This window comes from Drosophila melanogaster, chromosome X (genome assembly GCF_000001215.4).
Source record: "Drosophila melanogaster chromosome X".
Taxonomy (NCBI): Eukaryota; Metazoa; Arthropoda; class Insecta; order Diptera; family Drosophilidae; genus Drosophila; species Drosophila melanogaster.
Window position 1 is genome coordinate 19395496 of NC_004354.4, and position 16916 is coordinate 19412411.

A 16916-nucleotide genomic window follows, 5' to 3' on the forward strand; every position below is an offset into this window, starting at 1 on the left:
GCAATTAGCACCCCATTTCAGTGGCAATAAAGTTCGATTCAGTCATTCCTGATAGTCAGTCACACACACATACATACTGCCAGCAGTCTCTCGATTCCTGGCAATACTTTTTTTTATGCTTTTTGTACAACGGCATTGGCTAGCTAAAAGCTTTTTCTAATTCCAAACTGAACTGCTTCCAGACGTCACATATAGTTATGATGATTGACAGTTAGCACACGACCAATAAGTCTACTTTGTACGGAAAGTTTAGCTCTTTGGAAATCGGTTTAGTCGAAGGTTGGCTCACGGCACGTGATAGTGTGAATCAACGAAGGAAAGGATATTTCAATGTCTAATGGTTATTACAGGATAAATAAGGATTTGAAATGTGTTCTCACAAATTTTAAATGCAGGCGAAATAATTGATTCGATTTCTTAGCTTTATGTCTTAAAAAAAAATCTTAAACTACTTTGCATTTCAATTTTCTTAAATTTCGATTCAGCTTGTCTTTGTTGCTGGGCTACATTAGGTGGGCGTGGCAAATAGACAGTGGTGCTTTTTTGAACCAAAAAAAGCACTTGCCCCCGTTGAGATTCGGCATCATTATTGCAACTTGCTGGCATTGTGAATGTCACGTATACTGCAATCTTGGCTGAAATCGGCCAAAACCATTTGCCCAGAGTAAGTAAGTAAGAACCTAGCTAAGGGATTATCCTGTAAATCATAGCTGTAGTTAGACTATGATATATGCACTCATTAAAAAACTGTACAATAATTGCTTTTTTTTTTTTTGCTCTGCTATGACTTTTTCTCGCCCAACCGATTTTATAACCTTTATTTATTCAAGTGGCGATTAAAGGTAGCTCAATACACTATGAACTTTCACGTATGTTGATAGCTTTCCTTGTGTCTTATTCTATTTTCTTCTTTTTTTTTTTTTTTTTGTATTTTTCTTTTTTCTGTTGAGTGCGTTGGGTAATTTGAATCGACCCCAAGTCCCATAACCCACAAACCAAGGAGCACGTGTGTGGTGTGGTTTGGTTTAGTATGGGTATGGTGGCTAGCCTGGGCCATGGGGCAATACGAAGCTTTGATTATCCCAGTCAAAGGCGGAGGCGTTTTGGACCGCCTCCGGCTCCACCTTGCAAGCCAAAGTGGGCGGTGTTACTTTGCTTTCCCCATACCCAGGACCATTTGTTTTTGGCTCCTTTGTGATTTCTCCTCCATCTCGTGAACTCGATGGCAGCGGCGGCGGCAGTCAAGTTGCTCTATTAGGGTATATGGTACGGTGCGGTACGGTGCTGTATGGCTTGAATAAATTTATTTGGCCAACAGAGAGCGAGCGAGAGAGAGAGAGTGAGAGAGAGCGAGCAGAGGGGAGGGGCAGGGCAGGAGCCGTTGCCCGTTTCGTGGTGCACAGTAGTCCGCTTTATAGACGCATGCTAAATATTTACCCACATCGAACCAAAGTGTTAATTATGTGGGCGTATGCCACGGACTGTGGGTGAGTGTCCGTTGATGTTTGCCACGCTGAGCTCATCAATTTACCGGGTGAAGCGGCGAATCGCAACATGAGAACCGGCAGATGTTCGGGTTTCCCACCCAACACACCACCGCAGTGCTGGAAGTGCCAATTTAGCACGATATAATTAATAAAACTGGTAGCATTAAAGATTTGTCCCCCCGAAATTCGTACAAAAAGGCAGCCAGAGGCTCATTTTATATCCCGAAAATTGGACAGCTAATGTGTGGGTGGTATGCCAATTTGTATAAAAAAATGGTGAAAAAGAAGGAAACAAAACCTATTTCTATTTCTTGGCTTGCCAAAAAGAGAAAAGACAAACTTACACGCGAATTCTTCAGTGCTCTCAATGGTTTTTTTTTTATTTTTTTTTTTATGAGGTTGCTTAAGTTGCTTAGATGGTAAAACATTAAAAACGTGCAGAAACCTTCCCACAAGTTGCATACCTATATATTTGTATCTATCTGACTTATCAATATTTTTTAAATTGCCCGCTTGTAAATCGTCATAAATTTTCGACCTTATTCCACCAACATTCATGCATCATGAAAAAAAAAAAAAATAATGAAAATACCTATTTCTAGGAATTTTTTTCGCTTGTAACACTTTTTAATTGGCATAACGGTTGGGTCGTAAATAAAACAATTTAATTCAGTGCCAGTGGCGTTCCTTTTTTTTTTTTTTTTTTGTGATTTGCCCTCGCTTACATTTTTCCTTGATTATTTCAGGATATTTTTTATAGCATAATTGACAGTTGTGATAAAGGTCACGGGTGGTGGTGATAGAACACGAACTTGTTTTGCCACGGATAAAGCACTCACGGAATACATACATATGTACATATGTACATATGTACATATGTACATACACATGTACGCCGCGCGACTTTTGAAGTCAATCAAAGCGGCAGAAAGTGAAGAGGGCAGAGGCTAACCCGTTGAAGGCCCACACTTTTGGCTTCGTTAGGGATGCTCCGCCTCCAGAGGTTTAACCCGTGTGACAGACTGACTAACTGACTAACTGACTCACTGACTAACTGACTAACTGACTAACTGACTGACTGACTGACTGACTTTATGGCTGGATATGAAGGAACCAGAACGGACTTCAAAATGTTGTGGCACGACGGGCGAGCGGACTTTCCACTCTGCGCGAACTGAACTTTCCCACATAGCCATCATAGATGACCTACATGTGAACATGCAATGGCCTCGGGTCGGACGCTTGTCTTTCGATTAAATATCCAATAAAAAGTGAATTACAAAATAGTACAAAAGTTACGAAACTGGCGGCAGTACGTTTTAGATTAAATTATTACCAATTACCCCCGTCCAATTTGAAACAATATGGCATTATTGGATGAAAAATTACAAGTTAGTTGGTCGTGTGAGGGGGAGGGGGGGAACTTCACCCAACCTCTATTACCTCCCATATTTTGCCTCTCTGAAACATTTATGATGTACATATATTTCACCTGTTCTTTTTTTTCTTCTCTATTTCAGGTAAGCCGCGCTGTCATACACCCACAAGAACGGTTCGTATCGTGTTTAATTCACCTGTAGTCTGGCTTAGCCCGTTGACCTTCGTGAAAAAAGACGCGTTCAATTAATTTAAATGACTAATGAATGCCGTCGATGATTCAACGGCACCAGCTGCATGCACTCGCATTTGATTGAGCGCCCACACCGGCTATCAATTTTCTCGCAAGTCGCGACTTATGATTACTCGTACATCGTACGGTGCCTGCGGATCGTTGGCTATTGCACGTCCGACCGCACAACGTGTTAATATATTGGTTCTGAAATCAAATGCGAAATGCATCAGGTGAAATACAGACTTTTTATTCAACAAAAAAAAACAAAAAAAAGAGAACAGAGGGAATCGACTATCAGATGCCCGTTACTTAGCTAAAGTAAATGTAAGGGATACAAATGTTCGCCACCTGGCGATGGTTTCATGTATTGTTTATAACTCCCTTGGATTCAATATCTTACATATATAGCAATGGAATGTGTTTGTTATTCAACTAGATGAAGACTAAATACACATTTAGTAAGTGAGCTTTCTGCGTTTTGTAGCCATTTAACCTTTTTATTCCTATACTGTATACTGTATTTAACAGGTATTCCTGTTAAATTTTCAAATTGATAAAAAGCGTAGCGTGAACGAATAAACCACATGCGCAATGTGTTAAAAGTGAACACAGTTGCACATGTGTTTTTCAAAGCTAACCGAGCGAAGCCCATTTTTTTTTAAATGCCAGTCAAATTGGTTCTCTCCGCTATCATTTTTCACTTTGTAAACAGACAATGAAAGTATCAACAAAAAACCGGCTTTTCCCTTAATCATTTACTAACTTCTTAAATAGAAATACTAATGCACTAAGCCAAAAATTGATTGATAGTTTGTTAACAAACTAAAGGGGGCTATAAATCAATACCAAATTGAATAATATAATTTGGGGGTCGCTTTGCTTTTCCCCAGTGCATCCAATAATTGAACCCCTCGATGAGCCTCGTTAAGTGCGTGTTTTTTCCGCTCGCGTTTTCGATTTATTGTTGGATGATTCGAACCCAAACTCCGTGATTTTGATTCCGGTCCACAAACAATGACACAACTGGCCCAACACGTGTTTATCGCTGTCGTTAGCTGTTTGGTGTATGGTGTATGGTGTCTGGTGTTTGGTGTTTGTTGTTTGCTGCATGGTGTTTGCCCTTTGCCCTTTGCTCCACTTCACAGTCCACAGTTCGCAGTGCACAGTACACAGTACACAGTACACAGTACTCAATACTCAGTGCACAGTCGACTGGGAAGCAAAACCGCCGCCAAATATAGTTACGTCAATCATGTGCGAGGGAATCGTAGCGTCCAAAACGATGCCATATAGCATGGAGCAGCGAGGCTGTAGCCACTTGCTGTGAAGCGACATAGGTCAAATGTAATCTATACCATGTGCTTTTCGCTGCGATTAACGATTTCAGTCGTTGGAAATTCGGGGAAATCAGCATTACAATTCCGATTTCGAAGCCAAGTCACACAGAGAATCTGTGTGCCGAGAGTGTATTTCATTTCGATTGCTTCATTCTTTTGCGAGTATGTTGGCCAGTGAGTGAAACAAGCACAATATAATTGACTGCCCCTTTCCATGAAACATTTAACTAGAGGGCTACAATTTCGACATGGCTCTTAAAAGTAAAAGCATTTGAAAGCTGTGTACGTAGATGGATGGAGATTAGAACACAAAGGCGAGGCTGAAAACAAAATTAATACCCAAATGCTATTTTGCTCACATTTATATGGCTGCAGTAATTTTTTTGTTTACGAGCAAAAGAACATGTGTGATAATTTGTTAGATTTCGTTGCTAACAACAGCGAAGTAAAGCAAAAAAAAAGGGTACAAAATGTGAAGCTCAGATAAAGCAGAGTATCTTTGAGTTAATTTATATATATATATATAGATTATATATGTGTGTATGTAATGCTAAATATTGCAGAGTACTAAACAAGTTTAACATATGTACCTGAGTACTTACAAATTATTTTCCACAAACTGAAGAGCTATTGAAAACTGGGCATCTTATAGGAAATAACATCGGAATATCTATCTGCATGCAAACTATTTGTGTTGAGCAACATTTTTCGTATTGTTACACCGATGTAAACCTGCCCTTTTATGATGTCTACCACTCATGTTGGGTTTTTCTTTTAAATCTTCGTGTTGTGTGTATACCAGCAAGTGTGTGTGTGTGTGTGTGTGTGTGTGTGTCTTTATGTGTTTGTGTGTGGTGGCGATGAGGGGGGCGTTGGCCATTGGGAAGTGGAAGTGTTGTGTGTCTGAGAGGCGTGACTGCATCCAATATCGGTTGCACAGATAGCGCCTGACATCACGGCAAACATTTTACGACGGTCGCAGACTACCAAGATTTCCAGCCAGTTCGCCAAAAGTGGCGGAGATTGGGGATTGTGTGGATGGAGGATTGAGGGTTGAGGTGGGCGGACGGGAAAAGGTCGCTGGGGATGCTCGGCTCGGAATCAATATATTGGCAGCGGCAGGGCCAGCAGGGCGGTCAGATTGGACAGTAAAGTTGAGGGGAGTCGTGTGAGGGATGGCAATATTAATGCATGCTTCAAAGGAATTCACCTTTAACAAAAAAAAAAAAAGAACAAGAAAAAGATGTCAGCTGCGTCAAGCCGAAGTGCCTACACCCTACACAGCACTTGAAAATGTATTCCAATATTTTGTAGTATTGCTAAAATCTTACTTGAATATAAGTAAATCGAGCGAAAGTTGTAAATCCCCAATGAACGCAATCGAAGTTACGAACAATTTTGAATACACTGAGAAAAGCGCGCACACAATACATAACGGGTATGTGTCAATCTTATAGATTGCATTTTTATCCCTACTTTAGATACATTTAGCGATTTCCAGCTAGATCGAGTTAGCTGATCAGGACTATAAAAGATATACTATATACGCTCGGAAAACGGAAATTGTGCATGAATGCAAGATACAATTGTATTGTACCAGTTAGGAGAATAAAGAATGAATTAAATTACATTACATTACACCTTGGCTTGGCCGCCAACGAACGAGCAAGTTGGGTGGTTTGGGTGGTACGTGGTGGTACGTGGTGGTTTGGAATGGCTGAGTGGCATAGAAAAATAGAACGGCATCGTCATAACAACCGCAGGAAAACAAAATGTAGTGAGCATAAGAAAATGTAAAGAAAATATCGAATAAAACTCAACAAGAAACGGCCATCACTTGGGATTCAGATGGAAGACGCCTCTTCTGCAACGCCATCCACCACCCACCACCCACCACCCACCAGCCATCAACTACCACCACCCACGCACCCACCACCCGCCAAACAGCACCCAACCACTGAAGTGGGGTGGATGCAGGAAGCAGGCGTTCAACAAAAAGAAATGAAATATGCGCATAAATTTCATATCGTTTTTATGATTTTCTTCTCTCGCCTCTTTGCTTAGTTTCTTTTTTGGTAAATATTTTTTATCTCTATGGCGCTTCCGACTTTGTTATTATTGTTTATTATTTTTTTTTTTTTTTTTTGTGCTCAACCTTTCCCTGGCTTTATATATATATATATATATATATATATATATTGTCTTATTCCATTTCCGCCATATTCGATTCCAGATATCCCATTTAACTGGTTTTTCAATGATGCTTGAACTTTTTTTTCGAGTCCAGAATTTGGCATTCAACGCCCGAGCCTTTATATCACCCATATGCATGCACATACATAGAGATTCCTGCTCATGGAAATCCGAGTGTTTTTGGTGCATCACTCTTGTAATGCCCACGCATATCAAGTTTGTGCTCCCTTTCAATCCAATAAAACAAAAAAAAAAGTGAAAGACCAGAAACGAAAATGGCACAGCTTTTACAAGTTTAAGTTTAGAGTTTCCCAACTAGAAAATCAATTTATTTTCGTACGGCGCACTCGCAAAAAAATTGAAAGCAATTAGCACCCATGAATATAATAATAATGATTTTTTTACAAATCAAAAAAGAAAATAATAAAATTATAATAAAAATAAAAAAGTTACAAATTTATCAAAATACCTAACTAACTGAGAATTGTGAAATTTTTAATCGATCCGAATGGTGACCCCCACAAATACTCCACAAATGATCGAGCTCTGGCATCTTGATTGTTTTCAGTGTATTGCTGCAAAGAAAGCTACATATAGCATTATGGGGCATATACCGCATATTTGCATATTCCTACATTATTGATAACCGATTGCGGCCCACTCACTGTCAACTTATGGCAATTCATCAGTCTGCGGGACGCTCCAGACCTGGCCCCTAATGGATTTTGTGGCCATCCACACCTCTGTAGCTCCGCCGAGGACCGACCTTCTCGTCCAAATGCGACGGAATTTGTTTGTAGGAGCGAGAAGCGTAGCCAGTAGGACTGAAGTTTCGTACTATACAAGGCCCGAACGTGCAGTTTGTTTTTGGCTTTTTCCGTAATTTGCTATTTTCCGAGATTCTATTCATTATGCGATTTGAAAGGGAATAGTATGCGGATTTCTGTTCGTTACGTTCTCGTTTGCTTTTGCATTTGCGTTTCGTTACGTTATTTTGTGTGGCGCATTCAATTCGGGATGGTAGCATTATGTAAACGATATTTTTCATTTACGCACATTTCAATGATGGCCAAGAATGCGACTTTTGGCCATTTGATGAAACAGCTTTCAAAGGCCGAACGAACCGGCCAGGGAATATTTCACAAAATATGTACCGTATATGTATATGTATGTATAAATGTATATAACAAGGACTCTGATCGGATCGGATACGGACACGGACACACTAATTAGAGCGACTGCCCGATGGACCATCCTCATGCTCTGCCATACGAATCGAAATTTGTCCAGAGCACTCAAATGACTCAAATCAATCAAAAGGAAAACTTTTATCCTCATTTATACTGCTGGTGGTGGTGGTGCTGTTCCTGTTGCTGTTGCTCCTTTCGCTTCAGCGTGTCCTGTCCAAACTCTCGGCACAACTTCCGGCCGGAGGGGCAAATGCGTGTTAGTCATTTTTGAGTGACAGCTGATGTGGGTTCTCGAATACGACGAGTGCTACGAATACGTTGAATGCGAATGCGATTGTGAATGAACGAATGCGTATGAGTGTGCCGCCGCCACCACGTCTGCAATTTGAAAATAAGTTATTTATGACCTCTCAATTTCTGGTGTTTTTCGGTCGAAGGAGCCGTCACATTTGTTTAGCACGAGTTTATATAACTCGAGGTCACTCCGCCATCCATCTGCACAATGTGAACAAATTGGGGGATATATGTACGAGTAGAGTGTCCGTCTAACGTTGGGCAGTTTCAAAAACTTACTAATCACGCCAAAAGACCACTTAGTCGTCACTTTAAAACATGAAACAGCACATGAATGAGAACATGAGAAACGTATCCAATACAAATGGAACATTATGGCTCAAAGATTTCGCTCAGCCAGGGATTAATCTTTAATGGGCTGGGACTGGCTGGTCTGGCTGGTCTGGCTGGCTGGCTGATTGTGCTCAAAGTTAAGGTTTCAACTTTGTTGGGTTGTTTCGAAATGATTTGCTGAAATGATTGCACGTTCGAGCAACACACATTAATTAATGAAATTCCTTTTAAATGGGTCACATAACTTCGAATGTGGTACATTTTCTTGCACAGCGGTGGAGTTCTGGAATAATTCAAGGAAATATAAACCTTCATTCCTTGCAAATCTCTTGAGAATCGAACAATGTTTGTGTGTGTTTCTTTGTATTTCGCCTATGCACTTAATTTGTGTCCTTTGTTAGCGGAATTAATCAAATATTGTTATTAATTGTTAATAATTCAATTATTATTATCGGTAGAAGTGATGATAATATGATAATAAGACAAAATTTTGAAATTGAATATATCTCAATAGTACAAATATATCGTAATTTAAGCGTTTCGAACACTTTTCTTTGACTTATACGAGTATGTTTTAATCTTTAATTTAACTTTAATGTTTACAATAACTGCTTGCTGGAAATAATTAATAATAATTAAATGCATTGCAATGAATATACACTTGGCTTCTGCAAAGCTCAGCCAAAGTTTTATTTGTATACATTTTTTGTATGTTATTTAGTTGGCATTAATACTGCGCCCATATAGTGATTTCTAGAAAAGTTACTACTACACCGTTGACTTGCACAGAAATTACGCCCACGTTCCGCTGAAAGTTTTTACAAAAGGGTAGTTAGTAGTTGGCAGCTGGCAGTTGGTAGTTGGTCGGCGGGGTAACTGAATGAATGGTCGGGGGGGGGGGGCGGGGGGGGGGTGGTGGTGGTGGAAACCTCGACGACTATAGCCATATAGCCTTCGTTCTTGTCTTACGACTCTGCCTGCCTGCAGTGGGCAACTGCAGCAGTGGCACACCAAAGTTAAGCAAAGACAAAGACAAAGAGACAAAAGCCAGCACAATTTTCACTTCAAGTGCTTTGTTTGACGCTGCGGCTGATGGCTGATGGCTTGATGGCTCAACTGGGTTGAGTTGCTCCACTCCGTGCTGACTCTTAACTGTACTGCACTGCACTGTACTGCACTGTACTGTACTGTTTTGTTGGGGCAAAAAGTTTGGGCACGCACGGGCAATACTTTTCACTTTGTTCGTACTTAACGCTTACTTTCAACGCAGAGACAGCTCCGTCGCCTTCATAAAGGAGCTCCACACTGCCTGCTTCTCCTTCTGCACGGCAATAAAAAAATAATTTAACAGTTTTTGGCCCGCAGGCAGCACCCGCCATTCCAGCCAAATATCCCAACATCCCAACATCCCCACATCCCTACATCCCAACATCCCAGCCATCCTAACGACCAGTTACCCCTAAAAAAAAAATAAGAGTAGAACTATCTGCTGCCCATCCATATATGCACGCGTTGAAGGGGGGGAAAGGGGGCTCAGAGGCATTTTTGGGGCATTCTGGAGCATTTTGCCCAGACACACGCATTGGGCGGCAAAACAGTTTTTGGACATTTCCGAATTGCGAGCAAGATTTGTTCGCCAGATGCTGCGATGCCGCCGATATCGGTGGATGGATGTGAACGTGGCCAGTGGAAAGTTTCAAGGTTGCTGGTTGCTGGTTGCTGGCTACTGGCTGCTGGCTGCTGAGGGGTAAATATGGTAAATGGGTGGTAAATGTTTTCGACCCCCCCTCAACCTTTTGTGTATATATCTGCCTTTTCTTTATCTGCCATCGCATCGCTGCGGGTTGTTGCGCGCCGTTAAAGCCGAAGTTATGACCGCCAGGCCGTAGGCCCAAAAGTTTTCATTTTTATTTGGAGAACGCCGCAGCAGCGGCGTCACAAAAGTCAAAAAGTAGCCGGCAGCGATACTACAGAGTTATTTGCCGATTATGTAACGAATTAATTAACGCCGCGTAACTGCGTAACGATGGGTCAAAATCGGTCTTACGTACTATAATATAGTTATCAACTTTGCCGCGCGAGCAGGCAAAATGAAAGTCCATCCATTACGAAATTTAAGACTCAATAAACGAAAGGATGTATAAAACTCAAATCAAAGTAGACATTCTATATACTCCATTAACTAATAGATAATTGTAATGTGAAAGGATAATACTGTAAGCTCGTTGTAAATTCACTTAGCTCCTTGGCCATTGATGGTCCCAAATTTGGTAAAGACTGTGGTCACAATTACCATTATGAATGACAGGATTTTTCCTAAGGCTGTCATAGTAATATAAATCGTTCGATTCGCCTAAAATTCATCCATGATGGGAGAGGTTGTGCACTTGAATCGAATCGAATTGAATCGAATCGAATCGAATTGAATCGGAAAGAAACTGTCGCCCATTTTAGTTGTTGTAGTGCTTACTCAACTTTTCGAGCGACCGCAAAATCTGTTATTAGTGTCAAGTGGACTTGTGAGACACTTTGCACTCTGACCACCATTTACCCCCCGCCTTATCCACCCCTTTCCCATTCCGCCGTCACTGTCAATCTCCTCCCCTGTTGCCTCGAATCCTTGGATCCTGGGATGCCTCCGTTCCGTTGTGTCTCCGCTCCTCGTTGGATTAATACGAATTTGCGGCTCTGGTGGAAAACTTTTGTGTGAGTTGTTGCAAAATATTAAATTGCGGTAAAAGTGGGCAGCTGGGGGGGGGGGGCTTTATAGGTTTAAAGTGAGCTAAGGGAGCATTTGGCACTCTTACGCTTGCTCAAAGTATAGTCGATAGTTCGATTTAAAAGTTGAGACTCCCTCCTTAAGTTGTCATCACATAGTAAAAGAGAGAAAGCTGGGAAAATCAGGAGCAGCAGGAAAAGCAACCTGCTGCGGGGGGACCCCCGAAACTTTGCCACACACACACACACACATTGGCGACAAGTGGCAGACGCAGGGCGCGAGGTCAATCAAAATCAATTTGTCTTCTGCCTGCCCCAATAATCTTGTACTGTTGAATTAACAGGGAGCACACGATTTTAATGGACGCACGGCAAGAAATTGACTGTCGAAATGGAAGCTCTTAAAGACGACTGATCTACATTAAAATCTAGCCACAAAAAGCAGATTTTAAGTTATTTGTCAATCATATAAAGGAAGGAAAAGGAAAGACTGAATTTTATAATATTTCATAGGATTTATTTCATAATTCTATCTATTCATAGATAGCTAGTTAACATACAATCGTAACTAGTTGATATCAATTTTTAAACATATAACATAAAACATACAAATATATACCTCGATATAAGTGGAGAGCGCATTCCTTTGTTCCTTTGTGCTGTGAATGTAAAGTTAATATCCTTTTTTGTGTGCCTTTGGTTTTTTATCTGTGCAGCTCAACCGATGGGGCTTCCCCTTTTTTTAAAAGCCTACGTTCAGAGTAAAGTAAAGTGCAATTGGGGCGCTTTCCGTTCTCCATTCCTCAATTCTCGGATACTCAATTCTCAATTTGATCAATATTTTCGCCTCGAGGTGAGGGCAAATCCTTTCAAGGCCATTCAATCAATCAATAAGCCGCGCAATGTCTGAGCAGCGACATTAACAACAACAACAGAACACTTGATTTCAAGCTGAAAAGGGGTACCAATCGAGCTGTAAGCTGGCTGCATTCATAGGCCCAATGCGGCGACTTCTGGCCGGGATTCCGGTGAAGGGGCAACAGAAGCTGAAGCAAAAGGAGTGAAAAGTGAAAAGAGGAAAGTGGAAAGTGGGCAGTGGGAATGGGCCAAGGTAAAAGCGGTCTTAAGGTTCATTGTTGTCGCATTTCGGGGCGACAAACGAGCACTAGAAACTCGAGCCACCCAACCAACCTATGACCCTGCAACTGTAGCTCTTTCGTCCGCAAAACAGAAACTCTCTGACATTTCTGCGGCTTCAATGACACAATGATACAACAATAAACAACAATGATGGTGGGGGCAGGCATATTCATGACTAAGACTAAGACCAAGACCACGACTAGGAATAAGAATAAGACGACAAGAGCGACGATGACGTTGACGATGGGGCTTTTGAATTTATGAGCGTATTTAATTAACCAAGAAGGACGAAAAGCAAAAGAAGCTAGAACTTAAGTCTACGAATCAACATCAACTGAAGCGGCAGCTGTTGGTCGTGATTGATTGATTGAGGCATCGCCTCAAGTGCGGCATATTTAATTTGGCACGGGCAAGCCAGGGTGGGTGCTGCTTAGGTGCTTGGATACCGCCTCTATGTCGATCCATTCCGCTTCATACCAAGTCAAAGTCAATGCCCATAAATGGCTGAAATGGCCATTCAAAATGTGGCTGATTTATTATGTGTTAAGACAACAGATTTACTTGGATTGTTCTTGAATGTTTTAAGTGAGAGATGAGTGTATGCAAGCCAAACGTCCCACCCATCCATCCATCCATCCATCCATCCAAGCGTCCATCCATTCATCCAATCATCCATCGAACGCTTCATCGACCTGCTAGACATCTCCAGGAAGCGACGTCGGCAGGCAGATTGAGTGCAAAAAAGTTCCTTAAGCGGCACAGTAGGTGGGGCAACTGTCGACAGAAGGATTTGGCAATTGATGCGAGTGGCAAGTGGCGAGTGGCGAGTGTCGAGTGGCGGAGTATCCTTTGAATAAATACATAGGGAAGTGGACGACATGCAGAGCCAGTGAACATCGAAGCTGGACCAGGTGAAATTGGCAGTTATGGAGGGAGATAAGCCAGAGTCGACTGCTGGTCGAAAAAACTAAGCCGAAATTAAATAAATTATCGCATCTTCGACTATGAATTCAGTTCTCTTACTTGTTTTTTGGGCCATTCAGTCTACTTATGCTGAATATATATCATTGGCGCCAGTTCCCGGCAGATTTCCCATATTATTGTCTTATTTAAGTTGCATTAGTATCTTATTTATGGCCACTCGATGCCGCCACGTAGTGTGAATACGCTTGCCCTGGGCCCGAAACTTTTTGCCACCGCGGCGTATACGTAACATACAATACATACACGTACATATGTACACATGATGTACATATACACAGCGGTATAAATATTTTTTTGGCAGTCATCGCTGCATAAACCATTACCAAGTGCTACTCCTGACCCAAACTGTGCACAGTGGCGCCTTCTTCCAAGCTCCGAGTCGGGTCGTGGCTCCAATCTCCAATCCCATTTGTGGGAGTGGTCGAGAGGTTGGGGGTAGTGGTAGTGGCAGCTCCGCTTCGCGGTTATCTGATTGGGTGCGTGGAGACAAAAGATGGGTCACGTGGTTTTGTGACCCGACATGGTCATGCAGAAAAGGAACGAGGCGGAGTAGTTCATTTCGGCAGGCAGGCAGAGACTTAAATACCCTGTAAGCGTACAAGCGTATCTATCGGAGTGAAGATATATTAAACAAACAAATTAACAAATTAACAAAGTTACTTGATACAATAAATATAATAATATTAATTACACAATAAGTAAGTTAGCAAGGCCATCGGTTAACTTCATATAACTTCAGATTGTATTGTATTAAAATAAATAAACAAAATATGTTTTTTATCCTTTCACCCAAAATATTCTTTATTAACTAAGGACTTTGTGTTTAGTATTCATTCACGTACTTTATTTGATATAAGCGTACGTACTATATTTTAAGAAATTATTTTAGGTACGCAGCGTAATGATGTGTTTATATCGTGGATTTTTCAAATTGGTCTACCCCTCCGTCAACATAATTTTAATTTAAGTGCATTTCGTTGTTGTGTGGGAACGAAAATCGATATTGACCGTTTACACTTTGCACGCTGTTGCCTTTGTTTCTGATTCCGCTGAGTGGACTTACATTAATTTAATTTCGTAATTGGCCGTGGGAAAAGTGTCCGCAAATCAAACAATTAGCCACACATATGCGTGCAACATATTAAAGCGTTAAAGATATTATATTATTCACGAAAACAATGCACTCTTTCACCGCGTGATTTATCGATTTTGACAATGTTCATTTTGCCTGAAAAGGCATAACGCTTAAATTAATTCGTGCAAAAATGTATTATGCATGTCATATATTTCACATGTATATATATATTTTTTTTTTCAGCTTCTTACTTACTTACAATACATAATTATTAACCAACGATTTTTCCTATTTTTGCAGGTAAGAAAACATCTTCAACATAATCGGGTTATTCACAACGAAAGGGTATTTATATTTTAAATCACAATTCACTGATAATTTTCTTTATACCAATTATTTATTTAATCTATTTAAGAACAAACCTTATGTATTTTTCAGTGTAGTACTAAAAACAAAACAAAAAAAAAACCCATCATATTATGTCATATTGAACATATTAAATGATTCGAGTCGAGTTAAAAACACCTTTGTGTACAAATGCATACATATAGACATTATTTATGGTGCAGATACCGCCCCTTTTCGATTACTAACGCCCTCGCTCCAAATAAATAGTAAAATTTAAATGGTTTAAGTGGCGAACAAAAAGTCACACTGTATAAATAAGAACGGTATGCGTTAACAGCGTTTAATAACATTGATTTATTTGTGGCAATTGCTCCTACATGAAATGATAACGACAGCTATAACTGCATAAGCAGCATCGAAGCCAAAACTTTGTTGACATATCGATGAAATATTGTAATGCTAATAAATAAATCTTATGCCAAGATATACGCACGAGTTCTGGCCACAAATACAAATTTTGTGGAATGGAAAAAACAGAAATTCATGCGCGGATTTTCGGAAAAATTATTGCTCTAAATAGGGTATTTAGATTTAGAGAAGTTTCGAAAATGTTTGGACAGTGGTTTTCCAACCAGAAAAGTTGTATTTCTGTACCTGTACAATCTCTGCGAACGGCAGTTCACGTAGTGACGAAGCACACCAAAAGAGGCACCATTGAAAAGTATGTTATATTTTGCTAATGCCGTAATTGATTAACTGGGTAACATTTAGTCGAATGCAAAATCCATTTTTGTCACAAGATTTGCTAGCAAAACTGCTGTATACTGGGGATGCGATCGTCACTAGAATAACAGCATATTAAAAGCAGATTTCTTTCATTTGAGCTGAGCTTTAGAAAACGTAATCTATTGCCTCCAAAATGTATCTACAACGCCATGCAAACCAATGGTTTAAAAACTCTAAAAAAAAAAAATGTGCTAACCATATACATAACCATATACCTTAAGTAACCGAAAATAGGGGCAATGAAGTACATAGTTACTTTCGAAAAGTTCGAATGGGTGGGTATTTATCAACTTTATGGCGTTTTATTTAGGCAAAGGTTGGTTGTTGTGGCCAAAAGTGCTTGTTTGCGTTGGTTGCTTTGCAAACTTCATCTGCAGTTGGAACGGCTTTTAGTGGCTTTTTACCTACCATCCCGCAAATTGTACTTTCTTTTTGGAGCTTTAATTAAATACATTTAACAATGTATATTCATTAATTTCAAGAGTTTCTACTGCTATCTGGGGTTACTTATTGTCTGCCAACTTTTTGCCGCTCTTACCCAGTTCACCATTACCATTTATATTAGCTCCTGCGTAGCGCAGTTCTGTACTAAGCCACTCCGCTCACATTTCCCCCGCCGAATGCTTACTTCGGCACTAATTTGCACACCCACATTCACCCACTTGCGCCACACGCGTTGTATTTTTAATTAATATTTTCTGAGCTGCATTATCCGCCACTGCGGCATGCAAAGGAACAATTTACGACCACCCCAGACGGACTGGAGCTGGAGCTGGAGCTCCTGGAGTTGAACACTTTAATGCGCCTGACAAATGATCGTGATCAGCGAAAAAAAAAAAACAAATGGGGCAAAATCTACATTGCACTCGCACTGTCGCGAGTTAAGTTAAATGCAAATTCTTTCATAAGTATTAAATAGTTCTGCATATATAGTTAAGTTGAGTGTATATTCTGTTCTGTTCTCTTCTTATAGATTTTTTATTTCATTTCGTTTTAAAGCTAATAGATGTGCTGTGCAATAGTGTCCTTAATTCGATGCACTGTGCAATATATTGAGATGAGAGTAGCAGCCTGTTGACCATTAGTCCACACACAGGTCATATGCATATAAATACGCATATACGCGCTCTTATTTACTCATGTAAATAATCCGGGTAATTTAAATATTAATAAATTAAGCTTCACATGGATGGTATGGCATTAATATTCTTATTTTTATAGAGCCATTGCTTGTGTGACATGCGAATCTGTAAACATTGTTCTTTCCCGGCTGACAATTGAGTTCTTAATGTTTAATGACAGTTCACAAGCTAAGGCTCTTATGGAAATCAAGAATTAGCCAGTAGGGTTATCATTGTACAATTTCCTCTTAACAGAGATAACTTCTTAGTCATCAATCTTATCGTAAGCTCAAAGGAA

The 16916-nt window shown here is 40.3% G+C and overlaps 1 protein-coding gene across 4 annotated transcripts in view, besides 1 other annotated feature; it reads left to right on the forward strand.

Annotated features, from left to right (window-relative positions):
* The window catches only part of kek5 (kekkon 5), a 118734-nt gene that overhangs the window by 42315 nt on the left and 59503 nt on the right, over positions 1–16916 (forward strand). The window contains exon 4 of one of the 4 annotated variants that reach the window (NM_167648.3): positions 3008–3039. The exons of the other annotated variants lie outside the window; for them this stretch is intronic. The gene's annotated coding sequence lies outside the window, so the exon portion shown is untranslated. The remainder of the gene's footprint in view (positions 1–3007; positions 3040–16916) is intronic. 4 annotated transcript variants of the gene reach the window in all.
* Positions 3388–3424: a mobile genetic element.